Source organism: Chiloscyllium plagiosum, chromosome 23 (assembly GCF_004010195.1).
Source record: "Chiloscyllium plagiosum isolate BGI_BamShark_2017 chromosome 23, ASM401019v2, whole genome shotgun sequence".
In the NCBI taxonomy this organism is placed as follows: domain Eukaryota; kingdom Metazoa; phylum Chordata; class Chondrichthyes; order Orectolobiformes; family Hemiscylliidae; genus Chiloscyllium; species Chiloscyllium plagiosum.
The window spans coordinates 12,641,478-12,646,811 of record NC_057732.1 but is presented as its reverse complement, the minus strand read 5'-3'; the positions used below and the strand labels follow the sequence as shown (position 1 = coordinate 12,646,811).

At 42.8% G+C, this 5,334-nt stretch overlaps 1 non-coding gene across 1 annotated transcript; it reads left to right on the top strand.

Annotated features, from left to right (window-relative positions):
• Nucleotides 1–435: 435 nt before the first annotated feature.
• On the top strand, nucleotides 436–525 carry trnap-ugg. Its single transcript is given in 2 exon segments — nucleotides 436–471; nucleotides 490–525. It is a non-coding gene; the product is annotated as a tRNA-Pro (tRNA).
• The last annotated feature ends 4,809 nt before the right edge of the window (nucleotides 526–5,334 follow it).

The window sequence follows — 5,334 nt, the reverse complement described above, 5'->3', positions numbered from 1 at the left end:
CCCCAATCTAGTCCCACCTGCCAGCACCCGGCCCATATACCTCCAAATCCTTCCTATTCATATATCCATCCAAACGCCACTTAAATGTTGCATTTGTACCAGCCTCTGCCACTTTCTCTGGCAGCTCATTCCATGCACGCACTACCCTCTGCGTGAAAATGTTGCCGCTTAGGTCTCTTTTATATCTTTCCCCTCTCACCCTAAATCTATGCCCTCTAGTTCTTGACTCCCCGACCCCAGGGAAAAGACTTTGCCTATTTATCCTATCCATGCCCCTCATAATTTTGTAAACCTCCATAAAGTCACCCTTCAGCCTCCGACGTTGCAGAGAAAACAGCCCCAGCCTGTTCAATGTCAACTATACTTCACTCTGAGCAAGACTCAGCTGGTTCAAGAGGTAGAGCGGGGGGTGGGGTGGAAGCGCGCTTGCTGTCTGGCTCGTTGGTCTAGGGGTATGATTCTCGCTTTGGGTCTTCGTCGACGTAGATTTGCGAGAGGTCCCGGGTTCAAATCCCGGACGAGCCCGCGGTTTATGCCTTGTGCAAAAGTGCCTCTTCCATTTTCTCAAAAAGTACGTTCGTTAAACGAGGTTGGGCTCCCTGGAGAACCAATGGGACAGAAAGCAGCGAAGTGTAATGATTGGAGGTTGCGGTGTTTGAGGGATGTCAGCGATGAGGGTGGATTGGAAATTTGGGATAGCTCTCTTCGGAGATCCGAAGTTTGAAATCTGGCCCCATTGAAGCTTTCCAAGTTACGCGAAGTCGAGACAGAGAAAGTAATGTAGTCAAAATGCTCCCACGCCTGAAAGGATCGGCAACGATTCGGCAGAGTTTTAAAGTCATGGGGAAAAGAACCCAAAGTGACATTAGGGAGAACGCTTTCGTACAGGGAGTGGTGGTTGGGGTCAGTAAATCCCTAACTGACACTGACAAAGAGGCAGATTCATTAGACGCAAACGGGAATTCGGTGGTCATGTTTAAAGTAACAATGTGCAGAATTACATGGAGAAGGCAAGAGAATGATACGAATAGAGACCCACGTTTACTTACTGTGTCGACCCAGCAGAGCGAAGGTGGGCCGCATGGCGTCTATTCAGAGTGAAATCACAGTTCGACCAACAGAATGTGGGAAGTTAGAAAAAGTTTGTATTTACACAGCCTCCATACGTCTGCGCAACACTATATAAGACGACAGCAGTGGAGATCTTTGACATCAGTCTCGAACTTCCTGAATAAGGGCTTATGCCCGAAATGTCGATTCTCCTGTTCCCTGGATGCTGCCTGACCTGCTGTGCTTTTCCAGCAACACATTTTCAGCTCTGATCTCCAGCATCTGCAGACCTCACTTTCTCCTCTAAGAAGAAAGGCAGTGATAATAGGAGACAGCATAGAAAGGAGGAGTGACACTGTTTTTTGCAATTTCAGATTCTTGGTGTCAGAGTTCAGGATATCTCCTCTCGGCTGGTGAACAACATGGAGATGGAAGAGGGTGGCCCAGTGATCATGGTTCACATTGCTACCAATATCTGGATTAGTGGTGCTGGAAGAGCACAGCAGTTCAGGCAGCATCCAAGGAGCTTCGAAATCATAGGCACAACTAGGGAGGACTTTCTGCTGAATAAGAATGTAAAGTTAGGTGTTAAATAGAAAATCAGAACCTCAAAGATAATAATCCTGGATTATCACCTGAGCTGTATGTAAATTGACATTGGATGAGTAAGAATAGAGAAGGGAATAAGTGGCTCAAAAATGGGTGTGAGGAAAAATGGCACCAGTATTGGTGAAAGGGAGACAGTCTACACCTGACCATGTTGGGACTGGCGTTCATGTGAATTGCATCACTGGTGAAGTAGAGAGAGCTTTAAACTAAACATGAGTTGAAGCAACTAAACAAACTTTGGCAAATGTGACATGTCAAGGGATAGAGTCGAGGTCAGAGAGCAAAGTGCAGATATGGAAAACGAAGACCAGAAAATAGGAGATAAAAACCTAAAAATCGGTTGAGCCAGTATATTTAACCAGGTGCACCGGACACAACTGGAAGCATCCAACTGGATGACTGGAGTCTGTTATATTTGACTGATTGGGGCCAGTTAAAAATGACTGACTGGAGCCTGTTGTAAATGACTGACTGGAGTCAGTTGTTAATGTCTGACTGGAGCCTGTTATAACTGACTGACTGGAGTCAGTTGTTAATGTCCGACTGGAGCCTGTTATAACTGACTGATTGGAGCCTGTTATAACTGACTGGGGCCTGTTGTAAATGACTGACTGAAGCCTGTTATAACTGACTGACTGGAGCCTGTTATAACTGACTGGGGCCTGTTGTAAATGACTGACTGAAGCCTGTTATAACTGACTGATTGGAGCCTGTTATAACTGACTGGGGCCTGTTGTTAATGACCGACTGGAGCCTGTTATAACTGACTGACTGGAGCCTGTTATAACTGACTGGGGCCTGTTGTAAATGACTGACTGAAGCCTGTTGTGACTGACTGGGGCCTGTTGTTAATGACTGACTGGAGCCAGTTAACTGTCTAGCTAGAGCCTGTTATAACTGACTGACTGGGGTCTGTTATTAATGACCAAATGGAGCCTGTTATAACTGACTGACTGGGGCCTGCTGTCATGACCAATTGGAGTCAGTTGTAACTGATTGGCTAAAGCCTATTGTTAGTGACTGACTAGAGCCAGTTATAACTGACTGGGGCCTGTTGTTCGTGACCGCCTGGAGCCAGTTATAACTGACTGACTGGGGCCTATTGTAATGACCAACTGGAGCCAGTTGTAACTGACTGGCCAGAGCCTGTTGTTAATGACTGACTGGATTCTGTTGTAACTGATTGGCCAGAGCCTGTTGTTAATGACTGACTAGGTCTCATCCCAATTTCCTCAACACAAGGGGTTCAATTTGGTCAGCCTCTGGAGGGCAAGAGGCCAGAAAAGAATACAGAGAGCCTGGTTGGAAAAGCTGTCGCCAATGGGGCATTTTACTGCTGGAGCGACTAGGAGTAGACAGTTTTGTAGTCAGAAAGAGGCGAGCAGCTAATATTCAAAGGCACAATTACGGATAATTTGACCATGTGTTGACCATGAGGGGAATAGCCAGCTGAAGGAGGTGAGTACCCAACAGCAGCCCAAATGTTAGGATATGGGTATCACTAGCTAAGGCAAGATTCATTGGCAACCTTTAACCACCTGCTGAGAGGTCACTATTGTCCATGGAGGGCAGAGACACCCCTCAGTCATGTTAGGAAGGGGATTACCCAGCTATAGTTCACCATCAAGGTGGTGTGTGGCTTGGAACTAAAGGGGCAAGTGTGGTGCTGTCATGTATCTGGAAATGCTTAAGCTCACTTCATTTGCATCAGTTCTGACTTTCTGGAGAAGCCTAAGATAACTTCAAGCAATGGAAAGGACATGAAATCATGGTCATGGTCAAACATGATCCCATTCCTCTTTCATGTCCTTCATGTTATGAAAATAATATTGTTTAGCATGGCAAGGATCCGGAATATTGTCCCTTAGATCATTTTTGGACACCATAAAGTTTTGAAGTATATTTTGAAATCACTTCCTTTCGTGACTAGTCTCCCCTTTCCCTGCTGTATTTTAAAACTCATGTAAAGCAGATCAGTGTAAACATTACAACTCAGTCTGAAGCATACCTTTCTAAATTAACAGTTGCGTAGTGGTCTTGTTTACTTTGGGTCTTGTCCAACATAGCTAGCCGTGTGGATTGTATCATTTCACAAATATTATTCATCATATCCATAAATTTCCACATGTGCATTTTTTTAAAGATTGTCATTCATAGTAACAAAGTGATTTAATTGTATTGACAAGATTTATGTTATTAAATGTTAGCACGCAACAACGTTCAAAAGATAGATTGGTTTAACATTATAAATATTTATAAAGGAAAAATAAGACTGCAAAAAGTATGATATCATAAATCTAACCTTGAGCTTCAAGGAACCTTTTCATTGCTTTTTGCAGACTAATTTTGAAGGTCAAAACAGAAACTGTTGGAAAAACTCAGCCGGTCTGGTAGCATCTGTGGGAAGAAAACAAAGTTAACATTTCAAGCCCAGTCATTCTTCACCAGAACTATTCTCTATTTTCCATTTTCTATTTTTTAAGCTTTGTCCATTCAAGCCACTATTTTGGAATCAAAACTGAAAGCAATCAATCCTTAAGGAACATGGGTGTTTGGAATTTTCCTTTTTAAAATCACACACATTCTTTCCTGTGATTACCGAAATTTGCCAATCATACCATTCAATTAAAACAATGCGGCAAACAAGCACACTCCATGGAGAATGGCATTTTCAAAGAGGAAAAGTCAATTTGGGAATATCCTTCTGTTAATTATAGTGAATGGAAAGATTTCTTCTTGAGGAACTTGCATGGTAATTCTCGGAAGAATTTAGACTTAAGGCACAATTCAGATAATTTCACTACTGCCTCTGATGATCCTCACACATTGCTAGCTTGGAACTTGATCGATGGTATAAATATCACAAAAACATATATGCCTGAATGTTCTCTCTGTGATGATCATGAGTGAGATCACTGTCAGCAACACAACATTATGATACACTTCAGGTGGAGGTGCTTGTGTTGGACTCGGATGGACAAGGTCAGAAGTCACATGACGCCAGGTTATAGTCAAACGCGTTTATTCGAAATCACCATTTTTAGGAGCGCTGCTCCACAATCTGATAGTTTGTGATTTCAAATAAACCTGTTGGACTATAACCTGGTGTCGTGTGACTTCTGACCTTATGATATATCTCAGCTACTTCTCAGTTAAAATTCAGACTGGAACTTGTCGGTAATAACAGACATTAGTCCAAAAGTTGCCTTTTCTCACAGAGATGACGAGTTCATTTTAAGAGGGTTTTGAGTCCTTGGAACTTTCTTCTCAAAAGGGGCAAAGTCAATTAATATTAAGGAGGCAACTGATAGATTTTTGATTAATGAGGGAGTCATAGGTCCCCATGATGAAAGAAGGTGATGTGATGTGTTTTCCTCAGAGTAAAATACCATTGCCAGTATATTTTGAAGTGAATTGCTGCCATATATGTTAGTCCAAGAACTGTAGGATATACCACAGCGCTGAGTTTTTGTTGAGACAGATTTTGTGAAGTTTATTAACAAGATGGTAATGGTACACATTAATCAGACTGACGTATAGACTGGGACCGTATGCATACTTATATTACTGCTACATTATATACAGAGCAGACAGTCACAGACTGCCTAACTGAACTGACTAAAAGTAACAAAAACAATGAAAGCTGGAGATCACAGCAGGTCAGACGGCATCCAC